Source organism: Prionailurus viverrinus, chromosome C1 (assembly GCF_022837055.1).
Source record: "Prionailurus viverrinus isolate Anna chromosome C1, UM_Priviv_1.0, whole genome shotgun sequence".
Classification (NCBI taxonomy): Eukaryota; Metazoa; Chordata; class Mammalia; order Carnivora; family Felidae; genus Prionailurus; species Prionailurus viverrinus.
Window position 1 is genome coordinate 15,337,843 of NC_062568.1, and position 14,704 is coordinate 15,352,546.

Genomic DNA, 14,704 nt, shown 5'->3' on the forward strand with positions numbered 1-14,704 from the left:
TTGTCTCCAGAATCAACTGAACATAAGGCAGAATAAGAAGGCACGGGCTGAAACAGCGACCCATTGATGAAAATAGAGGCAGGAAGAGCTGACCGCTGGGAACATGAAGTACCAGATTACTGACCAAGCAAACTAGAATTTTCCTTCTTGTACATCCTATATCTGACATGAGAGTCAGACTCACCTTCTCTTCATTGTATCTCTGACCTACTAAATTGATAATTAGCTGCCCTTCCTGGAGGTTGAAGAATGGTCAAGTTGACCTCCAGAGGACCCTTGCCCACCCCAAGGCTTTTACAATTCTCCCATTAGCCCAGCTTAGCCCAACTAAGAACAGAGGACCATTATGTCATTCTTCCCTTAAGACCACAGGCTCCCAGGGATGAAAAGGTCAGATGCCTCAGGGGCAGCCTGAAGTTGGTGGTGCTTTGTCATTCAGGGTGAGCACAAAGCCGAAAGACTAACATGGCTCTCCCAGCTGGTGAACTTAGCCCCCAGCCTTTCACCCTTTTCCATCTAAGGCAGAGACAGGCGGCTTTGATTATTCTGGCTACTGAGCAAACAGTTGGGGTACCACTTTGGAGGACAGCAGCTTAGACGCTAGATGACTTTATATACTGAGAGTGGGGGTAGGGAAACTGAAGTCATATACGTGCAAGTGAATATTGCCCACAGAATCCCCAATCCGGAGAGTTTCATTGCTTACCACACGTCTTAGTCTATCCCCACTGCAGAGATGGGAACTAGCCCCGCACCATTTTTTCCTTTCATACCAAAGTTTCAGTTTATGGATGGAACAATTCCTGGGTCAGTCATCACATTTTTATTGAATGCCTAGGAGACAGAAAAGATCGAAAACTGAAGCCTCAGTCTTTTTTGCAACCTAATCTAAGAAGTGGCATCCCATTGCTTCAGATGTATTCTATTCCCTAGAAGCAAGTTGCCAAATCCATGCTCCATAATCCATGATCATGCAAGGGTGTGAATACCAGGAGGCAGGGACCACTGGGGGCCATATGGGATTCTGCCTTCCACACACAGAGGCCACAAGTAAGGGAATGTGCCCTCTAGCTGGTGCAGCCTCTGCCACTTTCTGGGCATGGGGCTTCTGGGACTTTCATTCTATCACAAAGTGAATAAGATGGTTCCCTCGTTGATAAGAGCCATGACTTAGTGTCTTTGAAGAGTTGCTGACAGACTGCTTGGGTGGCTAAGTGCCTTGGAAAGTCAACCCACACCTCCTTATGGAAAACCCCCCTCAGCCCACGTATGTGAACCTTGTATCGGAACCCTCCTGGGGAGGACACCTCTTCTTCCGATCACATCCATGCCAATACGTGACCCTTCCCCTGTCAGCAAAGCTTCCTGGAGTCCAACCTTCATCTGTCCCACTAAAGCCTTGTCCCTTCTTATCTGTGCCTGGTCTTGCTGGCACCAGAGAATGATTTTTCCAGGCTTATCTCTCTAATAACCTCTATGTAGCTTGATGTGGAGGAACTGGCCCCTTGAGTAGTTGGGGAGACGGATTTCTTTTAATCAAGAGACCAGTGGTGTCTACTTCAGACATGAGGAGGTTGTGCTTGGCTGCCCCCTCTAATGCAGCTCATTCTCTTATGGACTTGCCCTTTGACCCTTTTTTGACCGTGGACCATCAGTTCCAAAAGATCCTGAAGAAGATAGAGAAAACTACAATGAATTAAGAAAAGAGAGAGAGAGGACTGAGTTATCCGAAATTGAACTTGACATTGTGCTTAGCACCTAATGCGTTATCTCACTGACTCTCCCTAGCAGACCTCTGTGAAGGTCATTATCCTCCTTGCATAGCAGAGAAGATGTAGTCTCAGTGTCTATAGCTGGTATGTGTCAGATTGGTCCCTGGTATGTTTTACGTTGAGCCTTGAACCATTCTTAAGCCTTGCCTCACAGTACCTTAAGTAAGTTTGGGGTAAAACAAATCCTTTCTTTAACCAATAAAAGAAATAATTGTCAGAACCCTATGAGGGTTGAATGGACAAGGACCACCAGAGTTGACTTCCTTTACCCCAACCTTTGGACAATTATCCTCCCAATGTCCTTTGTGGACTAAAGGTTTCTTTATGGAGGGGGACTCCATTGGGACTATGGATTCATCAGAGAAACATCAGAGGTGAGAACGTTTAGACCCCAGAGCTCACTGGGACTCAGTTGAGTAGGTCAACCAGTTGAGTAGGTCAGTTCTGACCCTAGTCATCCTCTCCCATGACTATGGCCTGAAGGAGAAAGCTTTTAGCCCCTCAGGGTCAGCCCATGTGCTGAGAGAGAATACCAGCATCTTCGCCTGCGGCTCCTCTCTGAACCTCCTCGATCTGGAGGAGGGGAGCCTCTGCCCATGCCAAATTCTTTCCGGAGTATGTACAGGCTGGCTGAAGAGAACCAGCTATGTGAGAATGGAAGCAAAGTTCATAAATGACCTACAGATTTTACTTACTAATGTGAAAATTAATAACAGGAAACCTCACTAAAATGGAGTCACGAGGTTTGGGCAGGGAGAGCTCTCACACCCTACCCCTAGTAGTCAACTGCAGACATAACAGGAAGAGACAGACTTGACGTTACACAGACTTGACCCTGCAGGTGGATACTGCTCAGCTATCCCAGTTGGGGGAGGAGATGCTTTCCTTATACCCAGACGGCAGCTGTGCCAATGAAAAGCTACCATACTTCAAATGCCCAGTTTACTCCAGTGGACTTTTAGTTTATTACAGCTTCCTAACTTCCCCCATTTTTTTCCCTAAAAAAAAAAAAAAAAAAAAACATGTCTCTCTGTTGTTCCTGGGACTTGTTTATGGTTTTGCCACATAGCTTGTTCGTCCCCAACGGCCATTCTTTTTTTATTTGTAAATAAACCCATCTTTTACTGATAAAACAATGGGCAGTATTTATTTGAAGGTCAACATTGCCATAAACACATGACAATAATAAGAACTTGATGGCCCTCACAGCCTCTCCGGATCTCTCCTCTTTGTTAGTGAGAGGGGAACCTGGGACCCACCCACCAGGGTCAAGTTTGCTCGAGGCTCAGGTACATGCTCCACTTTCTCAGCCCAGGATCCCTGAGACCTGCAGTGTCCCAGAGCCGACTTCAGGATTCTTTCTCCTCCTGCCACACTGACGCAGTGCCCAAACCCTGCCTGCTCAAAGGCACAGAATGGGTTTACAACTCCTCTATTAAGCCACGAACTCCTTTCGGTGGATCAAAGTACTTTAAGCACCAAAAGTCCAATGTGTTCGCTACGATTACAAAGCATCCATCACTGTAGCCACTGTATTCTGCTTGCGATGGGGATTACCTCATTTAATCCTCAGAATAGTGCCGTGAGGATTGCTATTTTTATCCCCTCTCTCCCTCACAAATGAGAACACCGAGAGGCAAGGAGATTAGGAAAGAAACTTGCTGTAAGTGACACACTAGAGTGAGTGAACTACGGTTTGGACCCAGGCGGCCTGACTCTCCTGAAAGCCACGTGTGAGACCAGTGGTGTTGCACAGCTCCCCCCACCCCTGCCCCCGCCACCCCCCATAAGGGCAGCTGCCAGCAGCTTCTTCCCATTTGGAAAGACAGAGCCATGACTTACCCATCAGATGTCTTTAAGAACAAGCTCCCCCAGGGAGACCACGTTCTCCCAAGATCAAGGATCAAATCAGTTTAAGGGCCTAAAAGTGAAGGGGACCCCTTCACCACCCTCCTTTCTGGGGTAGCACCATTGAGAGACCAGCCATCTACTGGGATGTCAGCAATGTTCCCATCCGACCCATGCCCTTCCTTACAGGGAGCCTCCAATTTTTCTGGCCAGGCAAGGTGACAAGGGGGACAAAGGGTAAGGAGTTTCCTACTGGGAAATGGGATTCCAGACTCTCCGTGTGTCCAGAGGCTCTCCTCAAACCCAGTGTGATTGGGAGCCAGAAGGAAGGGGGCGGGCCAGGCATCTACACTCTTGGCTATAAAGCTACTCTCTTTCTAACGGGGCATCTGGACTGTACAAGCTCTAAGGTGCCATCAGATGTGTCCCTAATCACATCAGTGTGGAAGCTAGTGAAGAAGGGACAAGCATGGAGAGGAGGACGCCCATGGAAATTAACTTAGAGATGCAGATTTTCATGTGACCAGAAGCCTTCGGAATCAGCCAGCAGAGTTCCTTCATTTTACAGACGAGAAAAAGGAATTCTAGAGAATTACTTTTAAAACCCTTTGTCAGGCTGAATGCAGTCCTGGTTAACCTAGTTCACTCCGGCTTGCACTAGGCCTTCCGCTACCTGCAGCCAGAGACTCGCCAGAACCTTCCATGAAGCTCTGAGCCGGCAGCCTCCGGGGTACCTCTGATCCAAGAATGTTTATGTTTGACGAAGAGGCATTCTGGAAAGATGAGAAGATTCTAAGCAAAAAAACCGTGTGATTTTTTTTTTGTCTAAAATGGTAAATCGTGGGAAAAAGGCCAAACCAGGAGAAACAGGGACATGAGGTCATCGTAACCATAAGAAATGTTCAGGTCTTTCTCGGTGGAGGAAGAAGCATCGGGTAAGCATGGGCCTGGGACCCAGAAGGCCCGAGCTGGCGTGCCCATCCGGCAGTAGACGCTACCTGGGCCCCAAAGCTGTGACAAGCGGGTAAGCACCTGCACACACAGAGCCTAGAATTTGATGGTCCAGCCCCTACCACCAACTAGATGCGCCTTTCACAGTCTACTGCCTCTCTCGGGGCCTCGTTTTCATCTTCAGAAAATGAGACTTGTGCCACGCCACCTCTCAGACCCCTCCCTTTAAGCTGTAGCGTCTAGGAGTGCATGGGGCCCCAGCCCAGCAGCCTCCCCGCTTGCCAGCCCAATGCACTAACCAGCAGAACACATGGCCTGGCCCTGTCGGGACCCCAGCCCGCCCTGGCCCCACCCCACACGTGCTGTCACTCTTCCTGTCTGGAACTTCAGGATCAGAACAGATATTAAAAGCCACGGCATTCAAACAAGTGTAAAGGACACGCCAAGAACTTTCTGGCACTGCCTCCCACGAAACACCTGGCCACGCTTAACCCTAGCCGAAAAGATGATTTCCGTGTGAGACGCCTGGCGGGGAGGGCGGCGGGGCAGACGGGACACCCTCCGCAGGGGCCAGGCGAGCCTCAGTCACCCCATCTTCTCCTAGGGGACAGATTCCGCCCCTGCCAGGCAGCATGCGACAGAGAGGAGAGGGTGAGTGCTCCAGCTCGATGCCGTGTCCTCACTTCGGATGCACTCTTAACCTGAGTCCTGCCACCGCCTCCCTGGGAGCCAGCAGATGGGGAAACAGAAGGGAGATGGCTGGTAGGGCCCACTGGCTTCCCACGGAGGATCTCAGCCTAATACAAGTTGTCATGTGTCAGCTTAGGGCGTGAGCAGAGCCCGCCTGAGCGGCAGCTGGCCCAGCGGCCCTCAGCCAAAGCGGTGCCGACACGCGGGGGTGCGTGTGCAGGTTCCGGAGAGCGGGCCGAGCTCGGAGGGCGGACAGAGGAAGCCCGGGCCCCCGGGCCGTGAGAGCAGTCGAGCAACAGAGGAAGGCAAAAGGGACTCTAAATACAACACCAGCCTCTTCTTTAGCCAGTCCACGTCCTGCTGTCCCTCTTCACAGGGGGAGCTCCTCTCAGGTGTGGCAACAGAGAGAAAGACAGGAAGGGCTCAAGGGTACAGAACCTATTGTTAAGTTTGTTCAACCTTACAAAAAAAGGACACCAGTCCTGGAGTCCCCCAGATTCAAGGGGTCATAGCATCCAACTCTCATTCTACAAATGAATCACCTGACGCCAGAGATGTTCCAAGGGCCTGCCCTGTGCGGTTCAGCTGGCGGAGGCCGAATCGCCCAGCCCAGCATCCTGCCTGGCGCTCTGTCCTCTCTGCTTATTACCGATAAGACATACAAGTGTCATAACGAAGCCAACCGTGGGCTCATTCATGTCACCTCGATTCATCAAAGTGTCGTGCTTTCTTCGTTTCGAATCTTTAGAAATCTCAAATATTATATTTTCACCAGTAACGACACTAAATTTTGTAATGTGGTATATTCCAAAAGCAATTCTGCTTAAAATAGTTAGAGAGGTATTGAAATCTATTTGAAAAGCATAAGGACATTATAACATTTTACCAAATGTTGTGGTTTTTTTTGGTATATAACTGGTCAAAACATCAAATATTTTTAAAACCTCCAGTTCTCCTTAGTACAGCATTGGAATATATGGTGCAAGGATCTTTTTAGGATCTACGTTTTCCTCATTGATGAGGTCTTGAATTCCAGTGGTCATGAATTGTGAGTTTCTCCGTTGGATACTCAGGAAAAGTGCTTACTTTTCGTGAGAGGTGGATAAAGGAATGAAATTGTTGGAGGAACACTGAGGAGTTTGCACTGAAATCATAGACGAGAGAAGAGAGGCAGAGGGCAAAGTTTATCGGATTTTATTTTGTCTTATCTTCTTGTGGTAAGAGCACTTCACGCGAGATCCTCTGTCTTCACACACGTTTTAGTTGATGGCGCGGCATGATTAACTCTGGGCACACTGTTGCACAACACATCTCTAGAACTTTCTTCTCTTTCTTAACAGAAACTTTATGTCCATTGAGGGCAAAGTTTTAAATCTCCTCTTAGAACCTCGTGTAGGGAGTGTCAGGAAGAAGGGAGGTGACGGGTGGAGGGAGGACAGACCTAAGACTTTGAAACTCCATGTGTGGAGGCAAATTGAGAAAGAGTGCTTCGCTCTTCTGAGCAAATTCAGTAAAAGTGAATGGAAGCACTCAAGCATTCCAGCTTTCCTGGGCCCTCTCTGCTTCCAGAGACTGAGCTCGCATCCCCAGTTGTAAGCTCACATTGGCCATTTGTGTGGAGAGCAGATGCCGAAAATGCGCCTTTTAGCACGCTCATTATCAGCCGCAAAGCGAAATGATTGTGAAGCCTGTCATTAAAACAGCAGGGGGGCAAAATCCTGAAAAGTTCTAGCAAATGAGGGAAAGAAATGGAAATTAAATGGATATACTGTCCCAGGAAGATGTGGAAAATGTCTTTAACAAAGAGAGAACACTGAAGGCGCCATGTTTTATTTCAGAGAACGTATTCATTTATTACCAAATCCTTTGTGAAGGGTCGTGTAACCTCAGAGCCCACACTCCATTTATTTCCATTCAAGTGCTTAAGTTCCTTAATAGTAAGTCAGTAAATTTGGTGACTGTTCTTGCGTGTTTGTTTATTTATTTATTTTCAGAAAACGTGCCTTCTTCTTGAGGGAGACAAGCGTACTTACACGCATTCATTCAGACACACATACTCACCTACCACTAAGATAAATCAAGAGTATGATTCATCAGTAACGAACCTGGATAATTAAAGAATGGCAAAAGCCTCATGCTGGTGGCTCACATATGCCCAGATCTGAAGTGAGATCTGACCCAAGCAACATGATGTCCAGGTGGCTGGTTTAATAGACTAGTAATAGTTTTAACTAGCTCTTCAGTTTGTAAGACACAGGAATAATGCTGGGGCTAAGCCCCTCAGAGGCAGAGAACCAAATGGGCTGGTTATGTCAGGGAGAAAAGGGAGCAAATTAGTTCATAAAATGAGAAAGCTGGGCAGTGTGGGACACTTAGAAACACAGCTCACTGGAGTTTTGAACCTGAAAGCAATTTTCCTTTCTAGCCCTCCATAGCCTTGGAACTTTGGGTAAGATATTTACATTCTCTGAGCTTTCATGCCTTTGCTTATAAAGTTAAGAAAATAATGATTAATTCACAGTGCTGTGGTAAGGATTAAATGAAATGATGTTTATGGAAAGTGGCTTGTGAGTTATAAATTGCTTGACAGTTATTATTCTGATGGCTAAACCCAAACCTCTGTCAGTTTGGAATCTGAAAAGAGATAATGACTTTTCTATTTATATTAGAAAACAACATGAATGGATGACTTTCTACTGTAGGCAAGAGAGATTCAAACTGGCCATCAGAAAACCTCCCCCACCCCCACCCCCACCCCAATGAGCCTGCTGAAAAATAGAATAGTTGGCAGAAGGTTATCAACCCTGCCACTCCAGGGCCCTTCCTTTGCATGAGATCATCTCACTTCTAAGGGAGTAACATAAAGCTGTTCTCTTCGGAAAGAAGATCGGCAAGACGGAAATTTTCAGATCAAGGCACCCTCCAAACAACGCTGGTCTTACTCATTTTGCACTAATAACTATGCTGCACATGAGAGTGACAGCTTCAAGCTCTTGAGAACTTACACTGAGCGTATCAGTAACAAGCTTTTATGCATATATCTGAATTCTTCACAATCCCCTTCCTACTTGTGCAAGGCAGGGATTTGTTTTTTTCACACCGAAAACTGAAACTCCGTGCTCCTGCACAATTCATCGGAGTGACACAGCTATGGCAGAGCTAGGAGTTGGGCCCAAGCATGTCTCACTACAACGTTTGTTCTCTGTTATGCTCACTACGTGCCTTGGTTTTTGATTGCTATGTAACCAGTGACCACAGACTGGGCAGCTTAAAACAACACATATTCACTACCTCCTGGTTTCTGTGAGTCAGAGCCTGAGCACAGCTTAGCTGGATCCTCCGTTCAGGGTCTCACCAAGCTGCAAGCAAGGTATCAGCTGGGCTGTGTTCTCATCCAGGGGCTTGACTAGGGAACGCTATCAAACCAACAAAGAGCATCTCTCACTTTAGGTGGGGTCCGGTCCCTCTTTTAAAGATTTTGCCTGATTAAGTCAGGACCACCTGAGATAATCTTCATTTTCATTAATTCAAAATCAACTGAATAGGACCTTCGTTACATCTGCTATATTCTATTTGTGAGAAGTAACTCACAGGTCTCCTCCATACTTTAGGGGAGGAAACTATACAGGACATGAACACCAGGGAGGCAGGAGTCATGGGCATCATCTCAGAATTAATTAGTCCACCACACTACCTCCTTTGGGCTGTGGCTATAGGCAATGCAATCACAAAAAGCACAAGCCTAGAACAGAGAAAGAATCACTGGCTCTGCTCTGCCTTGACAGTGCCCTATGGCATTGTAGGCAGCCCATGTTAGAATGCTAAGAAGCAGAAATTTGCCCCTGGCAGAGAGTTTAAAATCTCAGTTTAGAAAAACAGAGGTTCTTGTCCTTGGCTGCATGCTAGAATCATCTAAGGATATTTTCACATAAATATAAATGCCCTTCCAGAGATCCAGATTTAATTGGTCTACAGTGGGACATAGGCATCTGCTTTCGTTTTCATTTTTACCTTTGCTTTTAATTTCCAGAATTCTCTAGTGTTCAGTCAAGTTGAGAGTGCCTGGTCAGGAGCAACAATCTATAAGATGTGTTGGATTCATCCCAGGGCTGCATGAAAGACCATCTACTGCAATATGAGAAGAAAATCTTAAAACTTCTAGAAAAATGTATTTTTAAGTTTAAAAATAAAAGAGAAAAGAAGCTTTGGGCTGACATTTAAAGAGCCTGGAAATCATCATCCTCATCCTTACAACAAGAAAAACAAGAAGGAATTAAAAATCAACAACTCTTCTTAGATCCTTCAGAGAATTGAGACCACAGGAAAGACTGTAGCACCAACTCTGGAAAGACAGGTAGACACAGAGAAACACAGCTGAAGGAGAGAAGAAGCCCAGGAATAGAAGCTGGCTGCTGGTGCCATCAAGCAAGAGAAATACCCCCCCCCCCCCAAAAAATACATGCAGGCACATCATATTCAAACTGCAGAAATAAGAAATCTTGAAAGAAGCCAGAGAGAAAAAAAACAAGTAAACAAGGAAGGAAGCAAACAAACAAAGGCCTTATCTACAGAAGAACAAGAGTAAGAATTACACTGGACTCCACTCAGAAACCATGCAAGTAAGAAGAGAATGGAGTGAAATATTTTAAGTGTTGAAGGAAAACACCAGCAACTTAGAATTCCATACCCAGCAAAACTATCTTTCAAAAGGAAGAAGACATGAAAACTAGACATTCTTAGACAAATAAAAACTGAAGGAATTTGTCACCAAGTGACCTGCCTTGCAAGAAATGTTAAAAGTTCTTCAGAAAGAAGGAAAACTATACAGGTCAGAAAATCAGATCTACAAAAAGAAAAGAAGCAAAAAAACATTTTTTTAAACAATAAAGAAAAGAAGCATTAGAGCGTTAGAGAAGGAATAAATGAAGGCAAAGTAAATCTTTTATCTTTATTATTCTTCATTGATCTACCACCTAGCAGTTTGTTCAAAATTATAATACTCACAATATATTCAGTAATTATAGTTTATGAACAAGCAAAATGAATGACAGTAATGTTATAAGGGATGGGAGGAGGAGTTGGGAGTATTCTGTTATTATAAGATACTTATGCTTCCCATGAAGTGGTTTAGTGTCATTTAAAAGTGGATTTGTTGAGGAGGCTGGCTGATTCAGTCAGTAGAACAAGTGACTCTTAATCTCAGGGTTATGAGTTTGAGTTCCACATTGGGTGTGGAGCCTAATTATAATTTTAAAAAAAGAAAGAAAGAAAGTGGATTTGCATTAGTTGTAAATGTATCTCACAAATTCTGGGGCAACCACTAAATAAAAGGTTTTAAAAAATATAGTGGGTATGCAAGAAAAGAGAGAAAATGGAATCATATAACAAGCTCAATGAAAAACTAGAAAAAGCAGGTATCTGGGTGGCTTAGTCTGTTAATCATCTGACTCTTGATTTGGGCTTAGGTCGTGATCTCAAGCTTTATGAGATCAGGCCCTGCATCAGGCTCTGTGCTGAGAGAGAGAGAGAGAGAGAGAGACTCTCTCCCTCTCTCTTTGCCCCTCCTCCACTGCTGTCTCTTTTCAAAATAAATAAATAAACTTAAAAAAATTAGGGCAGAAAAAAGTAGAAGACAAAAAAGGAACATAAAGTAAGGATAATTAATGGAAAACATTGATAATAAGGCAAATATTAATTCAAATGAATAGGTAATCACTTTAAATGTAAATGGTTTAAATACACCAGTTAAAAGAAAGTGTATACAAAACCCAACTATGTGTGGTCTTCAAGAAGCTTTACTGATACTAAATATTGGTGGAAAAGCATGTATACAAATTATGTATACACATATTAAAGGTATGCACTCAAACTCTTTTTTACAGATGGGAGTAAGTAATCTAAAAGGTTTGGAAGCTACAGATGCAGAGCAAAAGCACTTCTGAAAATTTAATGTGCAAAGGAATCACCTGGGGAACTTATTAAAAGGCAGATTCTGAATTAGTGAGACTTACATGGGGCTGAGATTCTTCATTTCAAAAGCTGCTCCCAAGGGTATCGATGCTGACCTTTCTCAGACCTCACTTGGAGTCACAGCGATATAGAGACCTTGTCCGAAATCCCAGTAACTGTGATTGCATCTAGGAAAGGAACCAAAGATCCGTATTATTGACACCTCCTTTCCACAATGACACTGCTTTCACATATTACTGGTGGACATCATTTTTTAAAGACTTATTAGGGCTTAAGGAGGCAAGAATGAATGTAAACGGGAAGAAAACAGGGAGAGAGAAAGGAAGGAGAGAAGGAAGGGAGAAGAGAGTGAAGCACACAGAGAGCTAGAACACAAGAACACATTTGCCTTTGGGATAGCAAATAAAGTTATGCAGAAGTTGAGGAAACGTATGGAGTTAAAGATTAAGGTCTCACTTTTATGACTTGTTCAGACCATGTTAACACTTAGGTTTGCACTACAAGGAGCATTTTTAAATATGCATCTGGAGAGCTGTCTTTAATTTTACATTTTTCAGCTTTTATGGCTACCGAAGGAAACCTTCTGGTGGGTCCCCTATAAGGGAGATGTAGTAGAGGGTAGGCCATACCCAGCATCCTCAGCTCCCAGGAGAGTGTTCTGGGGAATACAGCTTGATGGTCCACCAACCTGAAGCCAGATCAAGCAGGTGGGAATTCAAGACCAACCTGGCAGGGAGGCAAAGAAAGCCATACAGGCCTAGATGCTGTGGCGTCCCCTTGAGAGAAGCAGACACGGAAGACCTTCGGCCAGTGGGCTTAAAAGAGAAGTCAATTCTTGTGAGGACAGAGGATAAAGTCACCAATTTCAAAAGGATCATAGAGTTGACTTGAACTACTTTCACACGTTTTCTTGCAGACTCCTCGATGTGTAGCACCTTGTTTCTGCTGTCTACAACCCCTCCATCTCCTTCCTACCAGAAGTTCTAAGTTTGCCCTGACATCCTAATTTCAAAAATCCAAAGAACATGTCTCAGGACTCCCAACAGACCTTTTGGCAGCATCTGACTCTGTGTCACTAAAACAACCAATCGATAAAAATAAAAATAGGCTTTGAGGAGGAGGGAGGGGTCTACAAACCATGGGTCACCTCTTCTCACTCCGGAGGGCATTCGGTCTCCTCCAGCGAATCTTTCAGCCAAATTTTCATTTGTTTATACTTTTTAAAATTTTTTTAAAAGGTTTATTTATTTATTTAGAGAGAGAGAGAGAGAGCATGGGAGCATGGGAAGAGCAGAGAGAGAGGGAGAAAGAGAATCCCAAGCAGGCTCCACACTGTCAGCACAGAGCCTGCTGTGGGGCTCAAATTCACCAACCGTGAGATCATGATCTGAGCTGAAACAAAGAGTCAGATGCTTAACCAACTGAACCACCCAGGTGCCTCTCAACCGACTTTTTAAATGTCAAAATGTGTGTCTCCTAAAGTATGGTGCCCGGAGGTCACTCGTATACATTGAGAGCAAGTAGAATGCAAAGCGTGAGGGATCGCTCTTGTTGATGAGCTAAGAGAGAATTCAGGTACCAGGAGAACAAGAGAGAACAATATCACTGCTGTTGCTCCATTGCTGACCCAGCAGATTGCTTATGGAAAAGACTTCATACAGATTCATCTAAGCCCCCTTTCCAGCAGCCAAACCCAGCTAACTGCAGGCTCTTATTAATATAATAATACATTTATAGAGACCAATGTATCTCTATTGTATTAGACAAATGGTTCCCATTCTTTGAAAAGAAAACTAACCACACAGGAAAATAATGTGTGAGCTATTGATGCAAAGAATTCTATAATTATTTAAAGTTTAGTCATTTATTTATTTTGAGAACAAGAGAGAGAGAGAGAGAGCAAGGGGGAAGGGACAGAGAAAGAGAGAGTGAGTCCCAAGCAGCCTGTGCACTGTCTGCACAGAGCCCAATGAGGGGCTTGAACTCATGAACCCGTGAGATCATGACCTGAGCTGAAATCAAGAGTCAGACGCTTAACCGACTGAGCCACCCAGGCGCCCCGGAATTCCATAATTTCTTGTCAATTTCTACTGATAGCCAAATAGTAAAGGCTAAAATTATTCTACTTTACTCTCTATCTACCTTGAACTGTTCCTTCAGACATCACTCACAAAGTGGGTGGAATATCAAGGAAGCTGGAGAGGACAGTAGGTGACCGCTACAGAGGAACACTTGGCCCTGTGACATGCGTCTCTGTACTGACTCGGATGGTTGGCCTTAAGCAAACCCTTCCCTCCGTGGCCTCCTCTCCTCAGCCGCAAAGGCACCTGCTGAACTCGGACATCTCCAAGTTCCATCCTACGTAGTTTCATCAGCGACGACGCATCCCTGCCTCTCTGCCCAAAACACCCCCTGGTCTTCGTAACCAACGCCGTGTTCTCAGTCCTACCTTTAATATTACATTCACCCTCCTACCGGGGTCCCCCTTTCTCTGGATCCGGTTCTTTCATTTCACTCTCTTCTGCGGCTCGCACAGAAACCCTGCACCCGACAATGCACCAATTTGCAAGGACAAAGAAACTGCACTAACAAACCGGAACTGGGTTTGTCACATGATAAAACACAGATCTATAATTGTGGGTGAGATTAGGTCGTGCGCTGCCGAGTTCCGTTGGGCTTCTTGGGACAATAATAAATGTAGTTGATGGGAATGGTCCCTGAGGACAGTGGCCTGTCACTAGGCCTCTCTTGGGGGCACCGGACCCACAGTGCCAAGTGGGCCCCACCTCTACTTGAAAAATAGACTCAGTCTTATTTAGGGGCTTCTTTTCTTCCAAGCGGTCTGGGTTTATCTTCCCCATCCTTTCCAGCTGCCTCAGAAAGTGGAGAGACTGGTTTTTCCTGATATTCTCTGGGGCACCTTTGACTTTGCTCTTGGTTCAATGCCCCCCGCCCCCACCCTCCCCAGGACTGCTTTTAGAGGAGAGGTCAGAATTCTCTCGCTTCCCACTTAAATGCTCTGTTTTCAGGTTTCTTTTCTATTGGGTAAGGGCTTGCAGGTCACTGTGTCAGGATTGCACGGAGAGGAATGTGGGCCCTCGGCCCCTGAGGACTGGCCATCGCCCTGTCCAGCCGGACCTCACAGCCATACAGCAGATTCCTCAGACTGGGGGACGCCTGGCGTCTCTGTCTCTGTCTCCACCTCTAGGAGGCTCAGTCCATTGGGACAACACCGCGGTCCTTCCGTAAAACTCTCTGGACAGGAGATCCTCACCACCTCCGTCAGCCACCCCTTTTCCGCCCTCAGTACAAGAGATTCACATTCATCTGCCAGGCTTTAGCCAAGTAACCCCTTCCGGAGAATAACCCAAACTTAAAGAGCACCACTTTGCAGGGCGAGGAGGGGAGGGTATAATGTCCTGCTTTCATTTTCAAGCTGATAATGAAGGAAGCCAAAGGTGAAGGTCAGCGGC

At 45.5% G+C, this 14,704-nt stretch overlaps 1 long non-coding RNA gene across 1 annotated transcript in view; it reads right to left on the minus strand.

Moving 5' to 3' along the window:
- The window catches only part of LOC125171522 (uncharacterized), an 86,092-nt gene extending 72,309 nt beyond the window's left edge, over nt 1-13,783 (minus strand). The window contains exon 1 of the long non-coding RNA XR_007154376.1: nt 13,681-13,783. This is a non-coding gene — a long non-coding RNA (uncharacterized LOC125171522). The remainder of the gene's footprint in view (nt 1-13,680) is intronic.
- Between the last annotated feature and the right edge of the window lie 921 nt (nt 13,784-14,704).